This window comes from Balearica regulorum, chromosome W, assembly GCF_011004875.1.
Source record: "Balearica regulorum gibbericeps isolate bBalReg1 chromosome W, bBalReg1.pri, whole genome shotgun sequence".
Lineage (NCBI taxonomy): Eukaryota > Metazoa > Chordata > Aves > Gruiformes > Gruidae > Balearica > Balearica regulorum.
The window spans coordinates 24,612,098-24,639,133 of NC_046219.1; the positions used below are offsets into that span (position 1 = coordinate 24,612,098).

At 45.1% G+C, this 27,036-nt stretch overlaps 1 long non-coding RNA gene across 2 annotated transcripts; it reads right to left on the reverse strand.

The window, feature by feature from the left end:
- Window positions 1–8,911: 8,911 nt before the first annotated feature.
- Window positions 8,912–11,339, reverse strand: LOC142599239 (uncharacterized). 2 transcript variants are annotated; one of them, XR_012832867.1, is made up of 2 exons: window positions 11,025–11,339; window positions 8,912–9,248 (listed from the first exon to the last, which is right to left on the reverse strand). It is a non-coding gene; the product is annotated as an uncharacterized LOC142599239 (long non-coding RNA). The 2 variants fall into 2 exon arrangements; XR_012832868.1 differs by having other exon boundaries at window positions 10,744–11,339.
- Between the last annotated feature and the right edge of the window lie 15,697 nt (window positions 11,340–27,036).

The window sequence follows — 27,036 nt, forward strand, 5'->3', positions numbered from 1 at the left end:
GCAGAACCCATTCACCCTTTAACAGTCCCATATGGCCAGTGCGCAAGTCCAATGGAGCGTGGAGGCTGACGGTAGATTATCGTGGCCTGAATGAAGTCACACCGCCGATGAGTGCTGCCGTGCCAGACATGCTGGAACTTTAATATGAACTGGAGTCAAAGGCAGCCAAATGGTATGCCACAATTGATATCGCTAATGCATTTTTCTCGATCCCTTTGGCAGCAGAGTGCAGGCCACAGTTTGCCTTCACTTGGAGGGGTGTCCAGTACACCTGGAATCGACTGCCCCAGGGGTGGAAACACAGCCCCACCATCTGCCATGGCCTGATCCAGAGTGCACTGGAAAAGGGTGAAGCCCCAGAGCACCTGCAATACATTGATGACATCATTGTATGGGGCAACTCAGCAGAGGAAGTTTCTGAGAAAGGGAAGAAAATAATCCAAATCCTGCTGCAGGCTGGCTTTGCCATAAAACCAAGTAAGATGAAGGGGCCTGTGGTGTATGATAGGCATGGACTCCGTAGGGTGCAAGTACAGAATCAACTTTATTACAGAATTTCCTGATTATACAGTATTTCTTGTTAAAAGGGGAGGCTCTTTTATTCCCCAATCATCACCCGATTCGTGTTCCCCGCATGATCTGCTATTCTCTTTTTCTCTTGCACCTGGCAGGCCCCTGTCTGTCTGTTCTCAGCTCCTTATCTCCTGGATTCAACATGCTATGTTAATAATCCAAAGGTAGAGAAGAAATCAATAGGGGGAAATGTAAAATGAGGAATAATGCCCAGGGAACGCTGGCAAACAGATTTTTCAGAGTTACCTAGATATAACCTGTATAGATATTTGTTAATTTTAATAGATACCTTTTCTGGTTGGCCTGAAGCTTTCCCCTGTCTCACCAATAAGGCAAGAGAAGTAATTAAGGTAATGTTAAAAGAAATAATTCCTACATTTGGTGTCCCAGAAGGAATATCTTCTGACAATGGACCTCACTTCATAGCAGAAGTGGTGCAAGGAGTATCAAAAATTTTGAAAATAAAATGGGATCTCCATGTTCCATGGAGACCTCAATCCAGTGGGAAAGTAGACTCTCCAGAATCACTTAGACTTAGATTTGTTGCTACTACATGAACATGGTGTCTGTGGTCATCTGAAATTGAATGATAACACATGTTGTGTACACATCCCAAATGTAACCGAAAATTTAGAAAGACAATTTGATACAATTCAATGAGTAGCAAAATCAAGCTGAAATTTGACAGAAGCAATGGAAACAGGATGGCTTAATAAAATTTTGCATGGCCTAGGATTCTCCCTGACAGGACGGTTACAAGGTTTGCTGCAAAATTTAATTATCATGTTTGGATATTTAGAGAGTCTAATTACTAGACAAATGCCTCAATCTTATGTAGTAGTTGTGCAAAATGGAAGTGAGACTTGTCGAAAAATAGGATTTCAATAAGTCTCAAAGGGGGGAAATTGGTACAGTAAAATCAAATGTAAAATGTGATATGAAACAAGTTGTAATGCTGCTGCAATAATCCATTGTGTAGCCCTACCCCTGCTGGTCTAAGGCCAGACAAGAAATATCTAAATAATGTACCTTTGTCTGATAAGTAGGTTGTGATTGTTAAAAGCTGAAGTTTAACTGACACATTACTAGTTCAGTCAGTAAACCATGAGGAACCATTTGGACTTGCCAAAAGTAATGGGAAACTAGGGGAAAGGTAATTCCAGCAGGGGGAATTGCAACCACTGACCCATGGACCACCTACCCCAATTATACCACCTACTCAAAAGATAAAGGCGGAGAAAAAGAACTGAGCATGCATTCTAGTTTGCATGCTAGACGAAGAAATCTAAACCAATCATTTAATAGAATAACAATGCATATGTATTAGAAAGATGAATATGTTAATGTTGTATGTATAAATAACCACTGATTTGGAGCTTTGGTGTGTGCTGTCTTGTGACAGACATCCATATCTGCACAAATATGCAATAAAATACCTCTGCTCTGTGTGTATATTGGCATGTTGCACATCGGGTAAACGAACCCCAAGTTTTGGGACAACAACATGGTAGTGAAAGCATCGGTTGCCCCTACTGCCCTCCCACTGTTGTAGGTATTGCTGTTGCAGTAGCACAGTAGTGAGGAGGAACTTGAAGCCTTTCTTACTGGCAAATGTCCAGGCCAATCGAGAGAGGATTCCCAATAACATAACTATTAACCAGAGAAGGAGATACTCTGGTCACCACCAGCAGATTCTCTAAAATCCATTATGACATTAATAATGATTAAACTGAAAATTCTTCTTCCTTTTTTTTGTGAGTGTGTCTGTCTGTGTGCAATTTTGTCATGTTGTTAGAGTCCAATACTCTCTGATCAGATTCTTTTAGGTTCTTTTAGATATTCCACATGAGATGGGTTTAATGTTCAATACCAAATTTACTTAAAAGAGATAACACCTAGGTATGGAGTTCCTGAAATAATTGACTTGGACAGAGGAGCACATTTCTCTGCCGCAATTTTAGTGCAAATTTATCATTCATTAAATATCAAGATGCAATTGCACACACCTTATCATCCACAATCGTCAGGACAAGTAGAAAGGATGAATAGGACCATCAAAGACAAGTTAGTTAAAACCTGTAAACAAACTGGCTTGAAGTGACCAGAAGCATTAAATTTAGTACTTTGGGACATTAGAAACACACCGAGGCAACCAGTAGGTGTATCTCCAGCAGAAGTTTTATTTGGGAGAATTTTAGCAGTACCTGGAACTTATATTCCAGCAAAACCAAGCCTTTTGGATGGAGATGAACAGGTAACTCAATATTTATTGTACTTGCAAAGTTCTTTTATGCAATTATGAAATCATGCTTATTGGTATCAAGGAATTGTATGTGTAATAGTGATTTTTCAGTGTTGTATAACCTGTTTTTCTAGTATAGTAGCAAAATTGCAAGGAGCTTGGAGATATAAATAATTGCAGGGATGCAATGAAAACAAAAGGAGGGAATTGTAAAAAATATAGAAGCTTAGCTATAAGAAAACTTATGTTAACTAGACAGATGCTAAAGGCCTAGAACTGTTTCAAAGCCTATAATCGTGGGAAAGGGGTTTCTAATCACGGTAATAGGTAATGAAGCTAACTGACCATGGCAATGTACAATGCTGCTACGTTCCTTGTACAGTCCCTACCCAACCGGACAATAGGCCTGGGAATATTAATCTTATGAAGTAAGTTGTTATGGACAGGTGCATCCACAGCAAGGATACTGCGCATGCCTGCAAGAAGAGGGTCATCCAGCAGACACGGGTGCGCAACCACTGACGACCACCAGAGACCCCTTGAGGACCACCGACTCAAATCACTGAGCATGCGTGATGGGGAGGAGAATATGGAAATGGATTCTAAGAAATGATTATCATAGGACTGCCTTTTCTTGGAAAAATAATGAATATGTATGTTTTGATTCTATATAACCTGTGTGTTGGTAATCACCTGGCATGCACGTTGGGTGGAGCTGTTTTCCCCCGTGCATCCAGCGCTGCAATAAAGAATGCCTGCCTTTTAACACTACATTGGTGTTACGAGGTTTATTCCTGGGTTTCGGTGACAGTTTTTGGCAATCCAGATGGGACACTGCTTTTGAACCTCAGTGGATCCGTGGGATCGCAGGACCTCCAGCCGGCACTGGGGAATTCTCGGGGAGAACCTCCGATCCCCGGACCGAAGAGCTCTGAGCAAGACCCCTGGGAGAGGTAAAGGCATTCTTATTTGATTTGAATATTCGCTCTTTTGAATATTTGCTCTTACCACCACGACGGGACAGGCCCGCACCAAGAGCACGGGAGGCCTGCTCGTAAGGCGCGGTGAAAGCTGCGCAGAGTTGGGCTAGGGAGACGTCTCAGGTAAAAGTCTCTGCTAGGCGAAAGCCTGTGGAGCAGGGCCCACAGGGGAGGGGAAGCCTCCAAGGTTGAGATTTCTCTTACCACCGTGGCGGGACAGGCCCGCACCGAGAGAAATCCCTGAGGGAGCTCTAACATGGGTTGGGGTCCCTCTGACTAGTGCTTGTGATAGTGCACAATCACAACCACTGAGTCCCTGGGAGATGGGTACTTTTCCTAGTAAGAAACCAGTCCCACGAAAAACACCGCTGGGATGTATTTTGGAACATTGGAAGGATCTGGGAAGAATTGATCCTTTGACTCGGAAACAATTGGTTGAATATTGTAATCACTGGTGGCCACTGTATACTTGAGAGAGTGGGGAAAAGTGGCTGGAAAATGGGACATTGCAATATAACACAATTCTGCAATTGATGCTATTTTGTAAGAGGCAAGGTAAATGGAATGAAACGGCATATGTGGATTTGTTTTTCACATTGCCTTTGCCATTCCGGATGATTTCGCAATGTGAATTGGTTTCATCTAGTTCTGTGGTAATGGCATTAAAGGGGCAGGAACCTGATAAAAATTTGGAAAAAGGTTGCTCAGCTTGTGATATTGGTAAACGGTGTTTTAAATGTGAATTTGAAGATGATGATGTTGAATTATTGGTTGCACCTCGCAGAAGGCTAGGAAATGATCAGGGGGATCAAAGTCTGGAGGGTAATAATGCTTCCGCCCCTCCTGTGGAAGGGGAGGCAGAAGGATTCAGCCCGATTGCCGGGAGGACAAGGGGAAGAGGGGGAGGAGACGGATTAACTCCCCTCCAGGCTCCTCTTTGACAGGGAGTTGGTAATGAGGGTCCGGTAATGGGAAAAGTTCCCTTCTCAATAAATGATTTAAGAGCATGGAAAGAAACTGCGGGCACTTATCGGGATGATCCCGAAAGGGTTGCCAAAGTAGTAGAAACAATAATCAGAACCCAAAAACCCCGATTGGGAGGATTTCAAAGTAATATTGGATACTTTGTTGGAAGACACTGAAAAGAAAATGGTACTAAATACTGCCAGAAAACAAGTGGAAGGAGCTCATGCTAATGGGATTATACAAGGGACAGTGGACCAGAATTTTCCATCCACAAATCCTGAGTGGGACCCTAATCATCCGGGGCCCAGAGGGATGCTGACTAGATCTCAGAAGTGGATTTTGTTTGGTGTTAGACATGCAATGCCAAAAGCAATTAATTGGTCTAAACTTTATGAAGTGAGGCAAGAATTAAATGAGTCCCCTTCAGTCTTTCCATAAAGGCTGAAGGGGACTGCTAGAAAATACACTAATTTGGACCCAGAAAAACCAGAGGCCTCTATATTTATGGGACAATCAGCCCCAGACATACGGAAAAAGATCCTGAAACTGGAAGGGGCTGAGCCCAGAGACTTAGGTAAAATGCTTGAAATAGCCTGGACTGTGTATAACAGCAGAGAAAAAGAAAAAGAAGTCAGGCAAATGCGAAGGGATGGGAGAATTCTGGCCATTTTGACTGAGAATAATAAAGGAGGCATGGGAAGGGGACGAGGAATGAATGTTGTTGATCGGGGGCTTGGAAGGAGACGGGTGGTCTCCAGATTGGCAGGAGATCAATGTGCCGTTTGCAAGGAACATGGGCATTGGAAAAAGGATTGCCCTAAAGGTGGGGGATTAGATCCAACACTCCAGGCCGTTAAATTGATGACTCTGGATAATGAATCATGAAGGGGACTGGGGGAATCAACCTAGCTGAGCCCCTGGTTACATTAAGGCTGGGGAATGAAGAAATGGAGTTTTTAGTAGATACGGGGGCTACATATTCGGTACTGAATACATGTAAAGCAAAACTCAGCCATAAATCAGCCGAGGTTGTTGGTGCGATGGGGCAGAAGGAGAACTGGCCTTTCTTGAAACCATTAAAATTTAAGTTGGGAAAACAGTGGGTAACACATCAATTTTTATACATGCCTGAATGCCCGTTGCCTTTATTGGGACAAGATTTATTAAGCAAATTAGATGCACAAATAATTTTTAAAGATGGAGAAATCAGATTACTAATACCAGAATCAAAAGCCATACAGGCGAGAGTGTTTATGTTACAGGATTCCTCCAAGGAGGAACAGATTCCAGAAGTGGTGGACAATGCAGTAACTCCTTTGGTATGGGCAAGTGAAGTTCCAGGACGATCCAAACTGGCAGATGTGGTGTATGACAGGCACGGACTCCGTAGGGTGCAAGTACAGAATCAACTTTATTACAGAATTTCCTGATTATAAAGTATTTCTTGTTAAAAGGGGAGTCTCTTTTATTCCCCAATCATCACCCGATTCGTGTTCCCCACATGATCTGCTATTCTCTTTTTCTCTTGCACCTGGCAGGCCCCTGTCTGTCTGTTCTCAGTTCCTTATCTCCTGGATTCGGCCAGTCACATGTTATTTATGAGCTACTGAAGAATGCAAGGCCTGTTTTGTGCATATCTTTTCTTTGAACTGCTGTTTTTCGCTGCTTTAGCGCGCAGGTCGAAATCGCACGTTTCCCACGCCGTCTTTATTCGCTAAAGCGTTGTTCTCCACATCTCCCCCTTTTTTGTTTATGACAACCCCGTTGAGCAACAGTGTGTCCATAACGTGTGCCTCTATCTTCTGCACTCGTCAGATAGCTGACCATAGAATCTGTAAAAAAACCCACCAAGAACAAGAAAAACAACACAGTGCCTATGCCAATAAAAACCCAATTTGAAAATTTAAACCACTAAACCAAGTTTTCGGATTTAGCCATGATAGGTCATTTTTTAATGTGTCGAATACACTTTGACTCATTAGTTCCTGTAATTTTTCAATTTGGTCCCTCAGTTGATCATGTAAAGACTGAATATTATGTTGAAGAGATAAATCAAATGTCCTTCTAAATGCTGTTTCACTATTTTATAAATCGCTAAAAGCTATACAACTCCTAAAGTCTGGTGAAGACAGGGTAATACAAAAAGATCCATTACATGATAGAATAGTAGCATTGGAGGTTAGAGCAAAAAATAAGGATGGGTTGTGCAGACCATGATTTCTGCTTCAGACAAAAGCGTTACATTAGCCTCAGTTGCCTTCTCTGTCATTAGTACTTGATATAATTGTCGCTTAAAAAAGGAAAGACCCATCTGCCAAATATTTGAATGAGCCGGGGAAACAGATAAATCTGATGTGTTAAAACTATCATTATAATACATCTGCAATTCTATAAGCCACCATATCTTAATTTTGAGGTTGATCAATCCCAGATGCAACATCATCTTGGTGTTTCTTATCGTCCTGTTCATCTTCAGTATGCGTTTTCACTTGCGCTGGCTTTACATACCTTGCAGGGATCCAATAGGGACCTGAGGGAAGAGAAACACAAGCATATCCCTGTCCCCAGGTAAGCAAGGGGACCGGTCCTTCCCATTGACCAGATTCCAAATTTTTATAAAACACCTGAGGCTTCACGGTAGAGGATTCCTCAGTTCTAAAATGTCTATCTACTGCGGAACTATATTGCTTAGATCCAGATAGATTAAGAAAATTTAGAACATAAGTAGCTTTGTCTAATATTTCCTGTGGTGTTGTCCCTACTGGATTCCCCCTTTTTTGTTTATCAATAATAGATTTCAAAGAACGGTGGGCATGTTCTATTATTGCTTGACCAGTAGGGGAACGCGGAATTCCAGTAATATGTTCAACTCCCCAATCCTGTAAGAATAACAGAAAACGTCGAGAAACATAAGCTGGGCTATTGTCTGTTTTAACTTTCCGTGGGACCCCCATGGTCGCAAAACATCTTAAAAAAATGCTTCACAACGTCTCTGGCACGATCTCCGGAATGGGCAGTGGCTACCAGAAAACCAGAGAAGGTGTCAATAGAAACATGAACATACTTAAGGCGTCCAAAAGAAGAAATATGTGTGACGTCTGATTGCCACAAATCATTAGCATTTAAACCTCTGGGATTAGTCCCTGGCAAGACTGGCAAAGGGGAGAGGTGCTGACAATCCGAGCATGCTCGAATTATATCTTGAGCTTGTGCGGTAGTTAAAGAGAAGTGCTTTCGTAATGAGTGTGCGTTTTGGTGGAAAAATTCATGAGCTAATTTTGCCTGATCAAAACGTCGAGGAAAAACCGCAGCCATTGTAAAATGGTCTGCTATTGTATTACCTTCGGCAAGGGGTTCTGGTAAGTTAGTGTGAGAGCGAATATGGACAATGAAATAAGAATGCTGTCTGATTTTTAAAAGTTGGGCTAGCTTTAACAATAAATCAAACAACTGTTTGTTGTCTACCTCTCGTATAAAAGTGGATTCTAAGCGCTGAACAATACCTGTAACATATGCAGAATCTGCAACGATATTAAGAGGTTCCTTAGAAAATAACTCAAAGGCACGGACCGCTGTAGCTAACTCTACAATCTGCGTCGATCCAGATAAGTGAGAAACATCTGAGGCCCACTCCTCGCAGTTTGCGTGACGCCATACAACTGCAGCATTACCTGTTTTGCCAGAACCATCGATAAACACAGTACGAGCATTCTGTAGAGGAACAGAACTCAACAAAGACCGTGGTTGAAGAGGTAAACAGTGCAGAGAACCTAATAAACGATGGCGTGGCAAAGAATACAAAACAACATTAGCATAATCAGCCAATGCAGCCTGAAAAGTCAAACGATTACACAATACAACATGAAATTCTTCTTTGGTTAATGGTAGATGAAGGAAGGTAGGATCTTGTCCTGTCAATTGTTGACATCTCAAACGACCCTGCGAAAGAAGTCTAGCAATCATTTCTAGGGCAGTGGTCAATGTTTTCGCAAAAGAATGTGGCAAAAATAACCACTCCAAAATGCGTAAAGCATGCTCTTCCTTCCGCACCTTCTCGTCCCACTGACCTAGGAGAGCATACGGTTGAAAGGAATGATAAATGATGAACAATCGAACTGGCAATTGCAGAGAAATTCGATGAGCAAGCGTAAAATTAATTTTATCTATCACTGTCTGCGGCGCCAACTGGGCTGCTTCTGTCAATTGTCTAGGAGAAGTTAGTTCAGGATTCCCCTTCAACAACGAAAACAAGGGCGACAGTTCGTGTGTCGTTATTCCCAACAGTGGTCGAAGCCAGTTAATTGTCCCCAACAACTTCTGTAAGTCATTTAGAGTACTCACTGTAGTAGCAAGTCGTATAGACTGTGGATATACATGCGAATCAAGAAGTTTCCAGCCGAGATACCTCCATGGAGGCAGTGATTGTACCTTTTCCGTCGCAATTTGGAGACCGTATCGCCGAAGCTCAGCTACTAAACTGTCAAAAACTTGGGAAAGAGATGATTCAGTTTCCACAGCCAACAAAATATCGTCCATGTAAGGATATAACATGATTGCATCATATGTTTTGCGAATATTTGACAAGGCCTCACTAACAACAATTTGACATATAGTTGGGCTATTTTTCATTCCTTGCGGTAAAACCACCCAATGAAACCGTTGCATGGGTCTATCATTATTAATCACAGGAACCGAAAAGGCAAAACGAACACAATCTTCAGGATGTAAATGAATGGCAAAAAAGCAATCTTTTAAATCAATAACCTTCAAATGCCAATTGTCTGGAATCATAGTGGGATTACGAGTTCCTGGTTGCAAGGCCCCCATAGGTGCCATCACTGCATTAATAGCTCGGAGGTCCTGCAACAATCTCCATTTGCCAGATTTTTTAGGAATAACAAATATAGGAGTATTCCACGGGCTCGTGGAGGGAACAATATGGCCTAATTGTAGCTGCTCTTGCACCAATTCATGAGCCCTTTCTAGCCGCTCACCTTTCAAAGGCCACTGATTTACCCATACTGGCTTATCTGATAACCAAGTCAGTTTGAGTCGCGGCTGAACGTCAGTGGCCCATGTTAAAAATGTGTCGTTATTGTCATGTTCCATTGTTGCAAGAGATCACGACCCCATAAAGTACATGGCACAGTTAAAACGTATGGTTTTAAAATCACTTGTTGGTTTTCAGGACCTTCCACAATCAAGGAACGCATACTCTGCCAAGGTATCTGTGTGCCTCCAATTCCAGTAACAGCAGCAAATGCCTGTACTAATGGCCATTCCTGTGGCCAGTCCGATCGTTGAATAATAGAAACATCCGCTCCGGTGTCCACTAAGCCAGTGAACACCCGACCGTTTACTCTACAAGTCAACATCGGTTGTCCCGTGGTAATCTTCTGTGTCCAAAAAATGCGAGGCAGACCTGTACTACCAAACCCAGAGGACCCCCTTTCGCCAACATGGGCGGAACTTTTAGTTTGAATTTGAGTGTTGGGCAGCAAAAGCAATTGTGCAATTTGCTCTCCAATAGGTATAGTACAAGGTGGCGTAGGGGTCCAAACCATAATTTTTATTTCCCCAGTATAATCGGAATCTATGACCGCAGGCAAAACAAATAAACCTGCTCTGGAAGTGGAGGAACGACCGAGCAATAAGTCACATAAACCCTCAGGCAAAGGTCCATACACTCCTGTAGGCACTAGATGTACTGACTGATCTTGAGTTACTGTGGATTGACTGGTGGCCAGGTCCAACCCGGCGCTGCCTGCTGTGGCTGGTCTGAGAGACTCGACTGTAGTGAGTTGCCAGCGTTCGTCTCGCTTATTTGTGCCGGCCACATCAAGGACTGTGCCGGCGGGGGCTGGGGCTGGGTCCTGTTGCGTAGTCTCGGGGCGCCGGACCTCACGCCCCTCCTCCCATTTCCAGAGGTATTCTCAGGGAGCGGATTGCCTTGTTTATCAAACTTAGAACAACATTGATTACCCCAATGGTATCCCTTTTGACAACGAGGGCATAATCGAGCAAGTTGTCTTCCCTGCCCTCCTTGTCCTCCTCCTCCTCTTCTCGCTTTCGGACAATCTTTCTTCACATGCCCTTCCTGACCACAGGAGAAACATTTAGTAGCAGCTCATGCAACTGCCAACTGTTGAGCTAAGGCAGCAGCTAGCATATCTGCCTTATGTTGCTCAGAGCCCACGTTTTGGCATGCTCTAACAAGATCATTCAAAGTTTTTGTGTGATTACGAATAGGATCAATGGCTCGCCTGCAGTCCGTGTTTGCATTCTCAATAGCGAGCTGAAACAATAACAATTCTGCTGCTTCAGAAGAGTCTATCTGTCTCTGTATAGCAGTTTGCAAACGATCCAAAAATTGTATGTACGGCTCCTGAGGTCCCTGACGAATGGAAGCAAATGACGACTCTCGCTTGCCGAAATCCGGCACCCGTCGGAGTGCCCTCAAGGCTAACCCTGTGGCTTGGGCAAGAACATTCCGCGATAGTCCAGCCTGTGCTATCCCGGTAGCATAATGCCCTTCTCCCATTAATTCGTCAAGACCAATAGCAGTTCCTGCCGTTAAATTGTCCGTCACCTGAACTTGCACCAGCTCACGGTATTCCGAAAACCACACAGAGTACTGTGCTGCAGGCAACACAAGACGTAGGATGGATTTCCAATCTAAGGGTGTCAGTACGTAAGCTTCTCCTATAACCTGTAACAAGTTCATTGTGAATGATGCCTGCAAACCATACTCCTTTATCGATTTGCGGATCTCCTTTATTACATCATATGGTAAATGAACGTATTCGGGGGGTCTATTCGGTTGATACCACACAGGCATGGCTTGAAGAAGCGATATGTCCCCTCTTTTTAGTGCCTCTGTCCAGCACTCGTCAAGTAGTCCACCCGAGATTTTAGACTGAACAGTTCCTTGTAATGGGTAACTCGGGGGGGGGGGGGGCAGGGGTGCAGAAGGGGGCAGGCGTGCGCCGAGTGGGGGGGGGTGGGGGGGTTGGGCGTCAGGGATATCCGTGAGAGAGTCTTTTGTCTCTGTTGTTGCAAAATCCCTTCTGCCGTGGGGGCAGAAGCAGCCATCGCTTTTACAGGAGTAAGCAGAGGATATTCATAGAATCATAGAATCATAGAATGGTTTGGGTTCGAAGGGACCTCAAAGATCATCTAGTTCCAACCCACCCTGCCATGGGCAGGGACACCCTCCACTCGACCACATTGCCCAAAGGCTCGTCCAACCTGGTCTTAAACACTTCCAGGGAGGGGGCCTCCCCAACCTCTCTGGGCAACCTGTTCCAGTATCTCACCACTCTCACAGTAAAGAATTTCTTCCTAACATCTAATCTAAATCGACCCTCCTTCAGCTTAAACCCATTACCCCTTGTCCTGTCACTACAGTCCCTTGTAAACAGTCCCTCACCATCTTTCCTGGAGGCCCCCTTCAGGTACTGGAAGGCCACAATTAGATCTCCCCGGAGCCTTCTTTTCTCCAGGCTGAACAACCCCAACTCTCTCAGCCTGTCCTCATAGGAGAGGGGCTCCAGCCCTCTCATCAGCTTTGTGGCCCTCCTCTGGACTCTCTCCAACAGCTCCATGTCTTCCTTGTACTGGGGCCCCCAGAGCTGGATGCAGTACTCCAGGTGGGGTCTCAGCAGAGCCGAGTAGAGGGGCAGGATCACCTCCCTCGACCTGCTGGTCACACCTCTCTTGATGCAGCCCAGGACACGGTTGGCTTTCTGGGCTGCAAGCGCACACTGCTGGCTCACGTTCAGCTTCTCATCAATCAATAACCCCAAGTCCTTCTCCTCGGGGATGCTTTCAATCCATTCTTCGCCCAGCCTATAGTCGTGCTTGGGATTGTGCTGACCCACGTGCAGGACCTTGCACTTGGCCTTGTTGAACTTCATGTGGTTCGCACGGGCCCACCTCTCCAGCCTGTCAAGGTCCCTCTGAATGGCATCCCTTCCCTCCAGTGTGTCGACCACACCACACAGCTTGGTGTTGTAGGTAAATTTTCTGAGGGTGCACTCGATCCCATTGTCCATGTCGCCGACAAAGATGTTGAACAGTTCCGGTCCCAGTACTGACCCCTGAGGAATGCCACTCATCACTGTTCTCCACTTGGACATTGAGCTGTTGACCACAACTCTTTGAGTGCGACCATCCAGCCAATTCCTTATCCACTGAGTGGTCCATCCATCGAATCCATGTCTCTCCAATTTAGAGACAAGGATGTCATGTGGGACAGTGTCAAATGCCTTGCACAAGTCCAGGTAGTTGATGTCAGTTGCCCTTCCCTTGTCCACCAATGCTGTAACCCCATCATAGAAGGCCACTAAGTTTGTCAGGCACGATTTGCCCTTAGAGAAGCCATGTTGGCTGTCACCAATCACCTCCTTATTTTCCATATTCCAGATTCTATGATTCTATCATGAAACAGTGACAAATACAGATAAGTTTTCAAACTGTAAAATAGCCTGTGTGCATCTACTGGCAGTTGATGTTGCTAAGCTGTTCAAAAAGGTCTCTTGCCCCATCGTCTCCAGCTCAACCTTGCTCTGGTCTAGATGCAACTAGACAATTTATCTCATTTTGTTGGTCTTTGACAATTGCTCAAACAGTTTAGTGACAAAAGGGGTATCAAATTGCCAGAAGTGTACTGACTAGCCTGAGTGGTGGTGATGTCTGACTGTTTCCAATGAGGCTAGACAGACACAGAGCAGGCCATGTGATAAGACATCATGTGGAGAACTCTGGCAACTGAGTTGTTTTGGAAGCAGAGAAGTTGCTCACCTCTGCTCTCTGACCGCATTTTGTAGGCTGTCTCCTCCTCCAACACTGCTTATTGTTACTTCTTCACAGAGGGACAGTTGTACGCTGCTTTCAGTAGTAGAGTGGATTGGGTTTACTTGTAGTATAAATGGACATTTATCCCTCTTAATGCAAGAGAGAGACATGGTTACTGCTGATATGATTAAATGTCCTAGTCTGAAATCTGCAAGTAAGGGGCTATGTTCATGGTGGTGGATACATCCAAAGGTATACTTTTACCAAGACAGACATGCTGCCACATTTTTGAGATGTACAGATTTCAGTTATAGCTTATGACTTCCAGTGGAACAGTAAAGCCATTTTTGTCATATGTCCCTTTTAAAGCTGGAATTAACTATGCAATTACCAATGCAGACATGAACTCCAGTTGCAGATCCAGGCTATCTTCTCTTTACTGAAGGAACAGAATCCATTTACACCTGGATGGTGAAATCTTTGTTGTTATGAGTTATTATCTTGTTTTGAAATGTAGAAACAGTACTTAAAGCTGTTTCAAGTGGTTTACCTAGGTGTATGTCCTTTTCATTTCATTATAATCAAAGATTAGGAAGGATGTGTTAGAATAGAATAGAATAGAATAGAATAATAGAATAATTTCAGTTGGAAGTGACCTACAATGATCATCTAGCCCAACTGTTGATCTCTTATTATTGCCCACTAGGGATGCAAAACAGTCAGTTTGCTAGAAGTTGTGGGGCCAGAGCATCATGGCCTAACCCCAGTCAAAAAGACTGAATAAACATCTGTGTTGGTTTTGCGTGGCAAGGTTTTGGTAGCGGGGGGGCTACAGGGGTGGCTTCTGTGAGAAGCTGCTAGAAGCTTCCCCTGTGTCTGATAGAGCCAATGCCAGCCGGCTCCAAGACGGACCCGCCGCTGGCCAAGGCCAAGCCAATCAGCGCCTCTGTGATAACATATTTAAGAAAGAGAAAAACAGTTAGAGAGTGCTTTTGCAGCCAGAGAGAGGAGTGAGAAGATGTAAGAACATCTGCAGACACCAAGGTCAGTGTAGAAGGAGGGGGAGGAGGTGCTCCAGGCGCCGGAGCAAGATCCCCCTGCAGCCCGTGGTGAAGACCATGGTGAAGCAGGCTGTCCCCCTGCAGCAGCCCATGGAGGGAGGATGAGGGGGTGTAGAGATTCCACCTGCAGCCCGTGGAGGACCCCACGCCGGAGCAGGTGGAGGCACCTGAAGGAGGCTGTGGCCCCGTGGGAAGCCCGCGCTGGAGCAAGCTCCTAGCAGGACCTGTGGATCCATGGAGAGAGGAGCCCACGCCAGAGCAGGTTTGCTGACAGGACTTGTGACCCCGTGGGGGACCCACGCTGGAGCAGTTTGCTCCTGAAGGTCTGCACCCCATGGAGGAGACTCACGTTGGAGAAGGTCGTGAAGGACTGTCTCCCGTGAGAGGGACCCCACGCTGGAGCGGGGGAACAATGAGTCCTCCCCCTGAGGATGAAGAAGTGGCAGAAACACCGCGTGATGAACTGACCGTAACCCCCATTCCCCGTCCCCCTGTGCAGCTGAGGGGGGCGGAGGTTGAAGCTGGGAGTGAAGTTGAGCCTGGGAAGATGGGAGGGGTGGGGGGAGGTGTTTTTAAGATTTGGTTTTATTTCTCATTCCTCTACTCTGTTTTGCTTAGTAATAAATAAGATGAATTCCCTCTCTAAGTTCGGTCTGTTTTGCTCGTGATGATAATTAGAGAATGATCTCTCCCTGTCCTTATCTCGACCCGTAAGTTTTCTTTCATTGTACCTTTTCTCCCCTGTCTAATGAAAGAGGGGAGCGATAGAGCGGCTCTGGTGGGCACCTGGCCCTCAGCCAGGGTCAACCCACCACAGTGGTGCACATATGTAGAGTTATAAAATGCACAATGAAACTGCAAATTCAATTCCTTAAAGTTAAGAACATCAGAACTTCCATTGCCCATAAAAATCTTTGGGTTCACTTGCATGTGTGCCTCATGGTGAGAGCTTACAGACTGGGCTGCTAGTCATCAGTTTGTCCCATTCTCATTGTTTTGGATATGCCTTTTGCATAGTTCAGACTCAACTTTTAAGACAGAATTACTAAATTGCTCCCAGGTCTCCCTGTTTTACTTATTATAATATTTGAGTGCTTCATGGACATGATTACATTTATAAGCCTGTCAAGAGTGGGACTATTATAAAAGATAGGAATCAAAGCACAGACAGAATAATATCGAAAGGGCCTGTGCAATTTGGGTGCAATAATTTGAGGCCAATTTGATGCTGCTAGGATTTCTTTTTTTCAGACTTTTTAGCATTAGCAAGCATCTTACATTTACCAGACCAATTGACTTTTGTGGCTATTGTGAGTGCTTTGCAGTTCCGTAAGTGAGACCCCAGCACATAGATTACCTGTTAAATTCTTGGTGATGTGGTGCACAATAAATGTGTCAGAGAGAGAGAATTCAGTTGTCAGTGGCAGCATTTCACCACTCTAGCTCTACTCCATTCACTAAATACCTTCCAGTTTCCTCAACAACGAAGGCTAGAAAAAGATAACAATGTCCTTCATTAAATAGTCCTGTCTCTTGTACTGGATCTGGCTGGGATGAAGCTATGAAGTTAATTTTCCCCATAGCAGCCCTCATAGTGCTGTGCTTTGCTTTTGTAGCTAGAGCAATGTTGATAATATATCAATGTTTTGGCTACTGCTGAACAGTGCTTGCAAAGTGTCAAGGCTTTCCCTCTCTTCCCTCCCCAACAAATGTGAGTAGGCAGTGGGTGGACAAGAGGTTGGGAAGGGACATAGTTGGGGTAACTGACCCAAACTGACCAAAGGAATATTCCATACCATATGATATCATGTTCAGCAATAAAAGCTCAAGGAAGGGAGGACATTCATGGTTATGGCATTTGTCTTCCCAAGCAACTGTTACATGTGATGAAGCCCTGTTTTCCTTGAAATGGCTAAACATCTGCCTGCTGATGGGAAGTAGTGAATGAATTCTTTATTTTGCTTTGCTTGTGCACATAGCTTTTTATTTTCTTATTAAACTGTCATTATTTCGATCAATGAGTCTTTTCACCTTCCTTTGATTTTTTCTCCCCATCCTCTGGGAGAAGGGACTGAGTGAGAGGCAGGGTGGGCATTTGGCTGCTGGTCAGGGTCAACCCACTACACTACCGCATTTGGTGTGCAGAATAGACCCACTCAGACTATTATCAGTAACAGTCCCCCATGCAAATTGAAAGCAGTAGTTTCCTATGATTATGCCAATGAGTTTCTTCCCTTTCTTGGAGAATTTCTAAAATATCATTGAGGGAGACTGAGGGGAAAAAAGAATCCAGTCACAAAAGGTGAACTCCTATTAGAGTTCCTATTGGAAATCCTATTCAGAAATTTCAAACCTAAGCAAGGAGTGGGATGGGGTCTGGAAAATATAAATCCAACATGCATCCCTATATCCCTGTTTCCAGGCAAAATTTTAACTGGTTTACTGGAAACCACTTTTCTTGTTTTTCACATCGTGTGCAGATAAATAAGAATGGACCATGGAATGGCACCCCTTCTATCTTGTGTTCTTGATACAGTAAAATATTATAGAGAAATCAAATAGGAATAGTTGGCTTTCATGTACTTACATTTGTTAATTGTAATGAATATCTGAAGCATATCTATGCATATGTTGCTCTGGTAAGTTTTGAAAATATAAAAGACAGTGAAAACTCTTTTGTTATAAACTATTTAAAGTTCCTATATTCTAAGTATCTAATGCCCTAACATGAAATCTAAAAAAGAGTAGGCAAATTAAATTCTATGGTTGTAAAAGAAGCTAATAGTCCCATCTGGCTTTAAACTCTATGAATCTCTGAAAAAGATATTAAAAGGTTACAGAGTCATTACTGTTATCAACATAGTTTCCCCCTTAGTTCTATATGAATATTTGGCTACTCCTTTCAAACGTGGTCTGTTGCTTGGAGTATAGAAGACGTGTGTTTCACTGGAACAATCACCTGAAAATACAGATTAGCTACTCTAAATTTAACTTGTTTTCAACTAAAGGCAGCTACAAACAGTTTTGTATATGAATCAATCCATTTGTCATCATAAACTACATTTTAGCCAATGTGGGGTCATATTAAATCTTGCACCATTATATCACAGAATTTGCATAAGGGTAATATGCAGTAGATCAGAATATGCTGTAAAATGCCTATCTCAGGTTCCTTGCCACTATTACTACTTCCTTCTTCCATTGGTAAGAACAGTAAGCAATAGATATTTGTAAGTTGATTGATAGTTTCAAATCAATATCATAACAGTGCTATAAATTACCATATTTCTCTGTAGTTCTCATAAGACCTTTACATGTACTCCTAGAACAAGACTTAAAAGGTGATTATTTGCAATGGGAGAAAATACTTTCCTACCCAGTATTCATATATCCCTCCCAGAGTAGTTGCTAAGTTCCTTTGTGAACACGAGCTTAGTTACATTCTGCTGATGTAAAAGACAGGAGATACCTTCCAGCTCATTGTATGCTTCTGCTCCATATGGGAAAATCACTTGTTCACTTTTTAGGCAAAGATGAAACTCTTCAGAAGCCATGGGCTTCTTGAACTTCACAAAAGTTTTGATGCAACTCTGACAGATCTGAAATCAAAGCTTGATTTTTGTTTAGGCAGAAATTCTTTTTTTTCTAAGCCTTTGGGCATTCTACACCATTGTCATGGTTTAACCCCAGCTGGTAACCAAGCACCATGCAGCCGCTTGCTCACCCTCCCCCCCATCATGATGATGATATTATTTTTACTATTGTTATTACTATTATTATTATAATTCTCTTCCTTGTTATCCTATTAAACTGTCTTTCTTTCAACCCATGAGGTTTTTTTCCCCATTGTCGTCCCCATGCCCTCTGGGGGGGGTGGGGGGGGTGAGCGAGTGGCTGTGTGGTGCTTAGTTACCAGTTGGGGTTAAACCAGGACAGTGGTCTCTGTCTTTTCTCTTTGACCCCATTTATTTGTTGCACAGATGACGTGTTGCTGTTGCAGTTCTATGGCATTTTTAGAAAAACAGTAATTTCTAGTGTACATTTTTGGGCCAGCTCAGCCTTAACTAATAGCTGCTTTTTAGATTACCTCCTTTTGCACACTGTACACTAACCAAACCCACAAAACAACACTGAAACTCTGCAACTCTACAAGTGTCTGTTAATTTTCATAATTGAATCAAATATAATTTTCTTTATTTCATTCTTATTCCATTTAGAGATACATTTATTAGTAATAATACATAGAAACTGCATAGATTCATTAGGAACTCCAATAATTTAGTAAATATATGCCTCCTCATGAAGATTAGCTTTATACTGGCTACACTGTCTGTCTTTTTATGACATACAGTGAGCATCAGTAGTTGTTCAAATAATTTTAAGAGTTTTCATTAAATGTTATTATACTATGCTGCAGACTTTTAACCTGATAGCTTCCTGTATGTAATGAAGAGTTGTGCTGATTTTGACTGGGATAGAGATAATTTTCTCCATAGTAGCTTGTATGGGGCTATGTTTTGGATTTGTGCTGGAAACAGTGTTGATAATACAGGGATGTTTTCATTACTGCTGAGCAGTGCTTACACAGTGTCAAGGTCTTTTCTGCTTCTCACGTCGTCCCATCAGTGAGAAGGTTGGAGGTGCACAAAAAGTTGGGAGGAGACACAGCCAGGACAGCTGACTCCAACTGACCAAAGGGATATTCCATACCATATGACATCATGCTCAGCAATAAAAGCTGGGGGAAGAAGAAGGAAGGGGGGACGTTTGGAGTGATGACGTTTGTCTTCCCAAGTAACCGTTACATGTGATGGAGCCCTGCTTTCCTGGAGATGGCTCTAAACACCTGCCTCCTGATGGGAAGTAGCGAATGAATTCCTGTCCTGGTTTCAGCTGGGATACAGTTAATTTTCTTTCTAGTAGCTAGTATAGTGCTGTGTTTTGGATTTAGGATGAGAATAATGTTGATAACACACTGATGTTTTTAGTTGTTGCTAAGCAGTCAAGGACTGTTCAGCTTCTCATACTGGCCTGCCAACGAGAAGGCGGGGGGCACCCAAGAAGCTGGGAGGGGATATAGACAGGACAGCTGACCCAAACTGGCCAAAGGGATATTCCATACCATATGACATCATGCCCAGTATATAAGCTGGGGGGTGAGCCGGGAGGCAGTTCAGCTCGAGAACTAGCTGTGTATAAGCTTTGGGTGGTGAGCAATTGTGCATTACTTGTTTTGTATACTGTTTTATCATTATTATTCTTTTTATTATTATTGTATTCTTTTTCTGTCCTATTAAACTGTCTATCTCAACTGTCACATAAAAGGGTACGAGTCTGATGTGTGGCTGAGGGAGGCCTTCCCATTGAGTCATGAGGTTCAGAAAGGACCCCCTTGCTTTCTAAACTCCTTCTCAGAGCAGAGCCTAGGTGTGGCTAGGTCCAGTCTTAGTCCCAGACTTGGTCAACGGTTTATGTCTAAAGGATTATGTGTGTAGCAGCCACTTATCAGAGCCAACATTTGCCTGTCAGAGCCCCACCAAGGACTTTCACTGAAACAGTTTTGCAAAGTTGAAAAAATAGGTAATTTATTGAGGCGACAGATATAAAAAGTTCGGAATTGCCATTGATAAATACACTTACTGCAAAAAATTTGAGCTCAAGTTGATCGTTCAGTGCTTTTGTTAATGATAGTTCTTCCCAGGGTAACATCCGACATAGTCGGAGGTGCAAGTCTTACCAAAGAGGCGTCCCTGCTTGGGGAGGAGAGAGAGGTGCGGGCCCGTCAATCCATCCAGATAGTTGGAGTTCTTGTCCTCAAAACAGAGGATTCTAAATGCCAGATTTATACTTTTGGTGAGGTGGGACTAAGTCAAGTATTGTGTGTCGATTGGCCCTTAACAAGGCTTGTTGAGTTGTTGATCAAGGGGGGGGAGTAGCAGAGAACAAAGGCATTCAGTACAGAGGTGCGGGGGTCTGTTTAGCTTTACCGAAGTAACATGGGGCTGTGAAGCCTCCCCCTCACCCCAGGTGTCACTCAGTTGATTGAGGAGTAGATCATCAGGCCCACATCTGTTAAGATGAGCAAGTTGCTCATCCCTTGCCTTTGTTTGGGTCCGATGCTTTTCAGTGCAAGATAAACAAGTTGCTCAATCTGCGCTCTTGCTCAAGTTGGACACCCCCCTACCCCCTCCCCACCCCCCTCCCCCACTACTTTCTGCTGACTCATAGTGACCCTGTATTCAGCACCAAGAAGTCCAGAGAAGTCCTGCATCCTACACTGTGTTCCCTCCAAACTTCTTGGGCACACCCCACCTTCTCATTAGCAGGGCAGTATGAGAAGCTAGAAAGTCCTTGACTGCTTGGCTACAATTAAAAACATCAGTGTGTTATCAACATTATTCTCATCCTAAACCCAAAACACAGCACTATACCAGCTGCTAGAAAGAAAATTAACTCTATCCCTGCCGAAACCATGACAGCTGTTTATCACCTTGTTGTACTTTTTCTGGGAGAGCTATCCTAAAAGCACTGGCCTTGAGCCTAGGCCCTGTATTGCTGCTGTCCCAGTATTCTGGGAACCATCTCGTGGAGGCAATCAGCAATTACACCTCCCCCCTTCTCTGGGATAGCTGTTTCCAGCCTTGCTGCAAGGGCCCCTTGGTTTCTTGAATATCCCTATGTAATCAGAATGCTCGTATTGGTGTGGGCCGTGAACTTGACTTTGTCTTTTTGTAAGGGTAATGAAGCAGTTGGGGATGTGACACAGGGATGTATCCTGAGGCAGCCGATTCCTGGGTGGCAAGGTGTGTGAGAGGATTTAGATGGGTACCTACTGTGGTTTTTACCTCTGATGGCCTGGGAGTTTATGTCCAAACAGGTGTGGAATCCTCTTGAATTGGCAGACCACTTGAAGGAAGGATGCCTTGCTTATGCTCAAGAGACACAGCAACTTTTAGCATGCTGTTTGGGCCTTCCCCATCCCTAGTGAGCCTGCATCCAGCACCCTTAAAGGAGCATGAGGGTCTCTGGATCTGAGGACATACAAACAGACACTGTGGCTAAACCAGTTAGCAGCAGCTGGGAGAAGTCACACAATTGCTAGCCCTTTGATGTGGTTTAGGCCCAGCCAGCAGCTGAGCACCACGCGCCGCTCATTCACCCTTCCCCCAGTGGGATGGGGAGAACGGAAAAACAACGGCAAAGCCTCGAGGGTTCCGATAAGGGCAGTTTACTGGGACAGCAAGGGAGAGGGAAAACAATCAACAACAGTACTGATAACAGATATTCACAATGGGTGATAACAGAGAACAATTTACCAATCCAACGACCGACCCACCGGACGCTCAGCCCAGACGCTCAGCCCATCCCCGAACCGCTCAGGCCATCCCCGAACCGCACCGAAACAGCGCCGCCCCCTCCCCTGCCCCGCTAGCCCCCCTTTTATGGTGAGCATGACGTCACATGGTATGGAATAGCCCCCGGCCAGCTTGGCTCACCTGTCCTGGCTCCTTGTGAAATTAACTCTATCCTTGCCAGAACCAGGACATTATCCACCCCTTATTCCATACCATCTACGTCATGCCCAGATTATTTCACTGACACCATTCTCTTACTCCATGGGCCATCGCTCTAAAATGTCCATCGAGTTCATTTAGTCCATGGCTTTGGGTTCCATCTGTCATGACAGTCTCTCAGGGCAGGAACAATGGTGCGTGCTGCTGGATTGTTGCACACTGCATCCGGAGTTTTTTTTTTCCACGGCTGGTGTATTTGGTATGGTCCATGCTCACAGTCTGGATGTCAATGATGTGATTTTCGATAAAGTTTCTGGGCACCAGTTGCTGAAGTCAGTTCTAGTTTCAAAGTCCGTCCTTCATTAGTTTTGGGTGATCCTTATGGTCATACCATTGCTACAGTATATGGCTATTAATATCATGCAATTTAATTTATTGGCTATTTTCACCCAAAATCAAATCCCCTTGGGGTACACACCGGACTTCCCCATCCTTTCCCATCACCCACCAAGTGCACCCTGGTCCCTGAGCAAAAGCAATCCCGCAGATGGGCTTGCCTTTGCCTGAAGCAGGGATAACCCAAACTGTTTTACCCAACATATTTTTCATGCGCACTACAGGAACTTTATCCCCTTCTACTGGGCGTGGGAATTTTGACTGGGCAGGGCCAGCTCGATTGGCAGATCCCCTAGTGTTAACTAACCAGGTGGCCTTTGCTAAATGTGTGTCCCAGTGTTTGAGGGTCCCACCACCCATTGCCCTCAGGGTAGTTTTTAGCAGCCCATTGCACCTTTCAACTTTCCCAGAGGCTGGTGCATGGTAGGGGATGTGATACACCCACTCAATGCCATGCTCTTTGGCCCAGGTGTCTATGAGGCTGTTCCGAAAATGAGTCCCGTTGTCTGACTCAATTCTCTCTGGGGTGCCATGTCGCCACAGGACTTGCTTTTCAAGACCCAGAATAGTGTTCCGGGCAGTGGCATGGGGCACAGGATATGCTTCCAGCCATGCGGTGGTTGCTTCCACCATTGTAAGAACATAACGCTTGCCTTGGTGGGTTTGTGGGAGCATGATGTAGTCAATTTGCCATGCTTCCCCATATTGATATTTCAACCATCGGCCTCCATACCACAGAGGCTTTACCCGCTTGGCTTGCTTGATTGCGGCGCACGTTTCACATTGATGGATGACCTGTGAGATGGCGTCCATGCTCAAGTCCACCCCTCGATCACGGGCCCATCTATACGTCGCATCTCTTCCTTGATGGCCTGAGGTGTCATGGGCCCACCGAGCTAGAAATAATTCACCCTTACGCTGCCAGTCCAAATCCACCTGAGCCACTTCAATCTTGGCAGCCTGATCTACCTGCTGGTTGTTCTGATGTTCCTCAGTGGCCCGACTCTTGGGTACGTGGGCATCTACATGACGTACCATTACAACCAGCTTCTCTAGCCGGGCAGCAATATCTTGCCGCAGTGGGGCAGCCCAGATGGGTTTGCCTCTGTGTTGCCAGTTGCTCTGCTTCCACTGCTGTAACCATCCCCACAGGGCATCGGCCACCATCCATGAGTCAGTGTAGAGGTACAGCGTTGGCCACTTTTCTCTTTCAGCAATATCTAAAGCCAGATGGATGGCTTTCACCTCTGCAAACTGGCTCGATTCACCTTCTCCTTCAGCAGCTTCTGTGACTCGCCCTGTAGGACTCCATACAGCAGCCTTCCACCTTCGATGCTTTCCCATGATGCAACAGGACCCATCAGTGAAGAGGGCATATGGTTTCTCTTCTTCTGTTAGCTTATTATACGGTGGGGCTTCTTCAGCATGTGTCACCTCCTCCTCTGGCGACATTCCGAAATCTTTCCCTTCTGGCCAGTCTGTGATCACTTCCAGAATTCCTGGATGACTGGGGCTTCCTGTTCGAGCCCGTTGTGTGGTCAGTGCAACCCACTTACTCCACATAGCATCGGTTGCATGATGTGTAGAAGGAGCCCTCTCTTTGAACATCCAGCCCAGCACTGGCAGTCGGGGTGCCAAGAGGAGCTGTGCTTCAGTGCCAATCACCTCTGAAGCAGCTCGAACCCCTTCGTAGGCTGCCAACATCTCCTTTTTCTGTTGGAGTGTAGCGAGCCTCGGATCCTCTGTATCCCCGACTCCAAAACCCCAGGGGTCGACCTCGAGTCTCTCCTGGTGCTTTCTGCCAGAGACTCCAGGTAGGGCCATTCTCCCCGGCTGCGGTGTACAGCACATTTTTCACATCTGGTCCTGCCCGGACTGGCCCAAGAGCTATGGCATGAACTATTTCTTGTTTAATTTGTCCAAAAGCTTGTCGTTGCTCCGGGCCCCATTTGAAATCATACTTCTTCTTGGTCACCTGATAGAGAGGGCTTACTATCAAACTGTAATTTGGAATGTGCATTCTCCAGAAAACCACAACACCTAGGAAGGCCTGTGTCTCCTTTTTGTTGGTTGGTGGGGACATGGCTGCTATTTTGTTGATAATATCCATAGGAATCTGATGCCGCCCATCACACCATCTTATTCCTAAAAACTGGATTTCCTGTGCAGGCCCCTGTGGAGAACAACGCTTTAGCGAATAAAGACTGCGTGGGAAACATGTGATTTTGACCTGTGCACTAAAGCAGCGAAAAACAGTGGTTCAAAGAAAAGATATGCACAAAACAGGCCTTGCATTCTTCAGTAGCTCATAAATAACATGTGACTGGCCGAATCCAGGAGATAAGGAGCTGAGAACAGACAGCCAGGAACCTGCCAGGTGGAAGAGAAAAACAAAATAGCAGATCATGTGGGGAACACGAATCGGGTGATGATTGGGGAATAAAAGAGACTCCCCTTTTAACAAGAAATACTTTATAATCAGGAAATTCTGTAATAAAGTTGATTCTGTACTTGCACCTGTCGCGTGAAAAGGTACAAGTCTGATATGTGGCTGAGGGAGGCCCTCCCGTTGAGTCACGAGGTTCAGAAAGGACCCCCTTGCTTTCTAAACTCCTTCTCAGAGAGGAGCCTAGGTGCGGCTAGGTCCAGTCTTAGTCCCAGACTTGGTCAACGGTTTATGTCTAAAGGGTTATGTGTGTAGCCACTTATCAGAGTCAATGTTTGCCTGTCAGAGCCCCACTAAGGACTTTCACTGAAACAGTTTCGCAAAGTTGAAAAGAAAAAATAGGTAATTTATTGAAGCGACAGATATAAAAGTTCGGAATTGCCGTTGATAAATGCACTAACTGCAACAATTTTGAGCTCAAGTTAATAGTTCAGCGCTTTTGTTAATGATAGTTTTCCCGGGGTAACATCCGACATAATCGGAGGCACAAGTCTTACCAAAGAGGCGTCCCTGCTTGGGGAGGAGAGAGGTCCAGGCCCGTTGACCCGTCCGGATAGTTGGAGTTCTCGTCCTCAGAAAAGAGGATTCTAAATGCCAGATTTATACTTTTGGTGAGGTGGGACTAAGTCAGGTATTGTGTGTCGATTGGCCCTTAACAAGGCTTGTTGTGCAGTTGATCGGGGCTGAGTGGGGGGGAAGTGGCGGAGAACAAAGGTGTTCAGTACAGAGGAGCGGTGGTCTGTTTAGTTTTACCAAAGTAACGTCAAGCTGTGAAGGCTCCCCCTCACCCCAGGCGTCACTTAGTTGATTAAGGAGCAGACTCGTCAGGCGCTGCATCTTGTTAAGATGAACAAATTGCTCATCTCCTGCCCCTGTTCAGGTCCAGTGCTTATCAGTGCAAGATAAGCAAGTTGCTCAATCCCTGCTCTCGCCCAAGCTGGACTCCCCCAGGGCCCCTTCTGCTGGGTCATAATGGCCCTGTATTCGGCACCAACAAGCCTGGACAAGTCCGGCACCCCACAGCACCCTATGGAGTCCACGCTTATCATACACCACAAATGGCGCCTGAATCGGGACTTGAAAAATAGAAGAAGGACTTGGAAAAGAGAAGAAGGAAAAGCAGTGCCGATAATTATCGGTGGTGTACCCCTGCGTAGCTGGACGGAGGAAACTGCACTGCATCGAGCACTCATATTCATCACTGGTCGCTGGGCAAAACAGGTGAGCAGCCGCGGGGAAGTTTTTTAGACTGTCGTTTTTTTATTATGGACAGTCAGCGACTCAAGAACAGAAGTTGCATACAGAATTTACAACGTATTTTACGAGCGCAAGGTTTTAAGGTCGCTCCGCTGCAATTGGTGAGGTTGCTTGTATGGATTCGGGACTATTATCCGTGGTTCCCTGTTAAAGGCTCATATGATCTCACTCAATGGCAGAAGGTTGGAGAGGAGCTGCAAGCTAAGCAGCTTTTGCAGTTGGAGCTCCCCGATGATATATTGATGTGGTGGGTTGACCCTGGCTGAGGGCCAGGTGCCCACCAGAGCCGCTCTATCACTCCCCTCGTTCACCAGACAGGGGAGAAAAGGTGCAATGAAAAAAAACTTACGGGTCGAGATAAGGACAGGGAGAGATCATTCTCTAATTATCATCACGAGCAAAACAGACTGAACTTAGAGAGGGAATTCATCTTATTTATTACTAAGCAAAACAGAGTAGAGGAATGAGAAATAAAACTAAACCTTAAAAACACCTCCCCCCACCCCTCCCATCTTCCCGGGCTCAACTTCACTCCCGGCTTCAACCTCCGCCCCCCTCAGCGGCACAGGGGGACGGGGAATGGGGGTTATGGTCAGTTCATCACGCGGTGTTTCTGCCGCTTCTTCATCCTCAGGGGGAGGACTCATTGTTCCCCCACTCCAGCGTGGGGTCCCTCTCACGGGAGACAGTCCTTCACGGCCTTCTCCAACGTGAGTCTCCTCCACGGGGTGCAGACCTTCAGGAGCAAACTGCTCCAGCGTGGGTCCCCCACGGGGTCACAAGTCCTGTCAGCAAACCTGCTCTG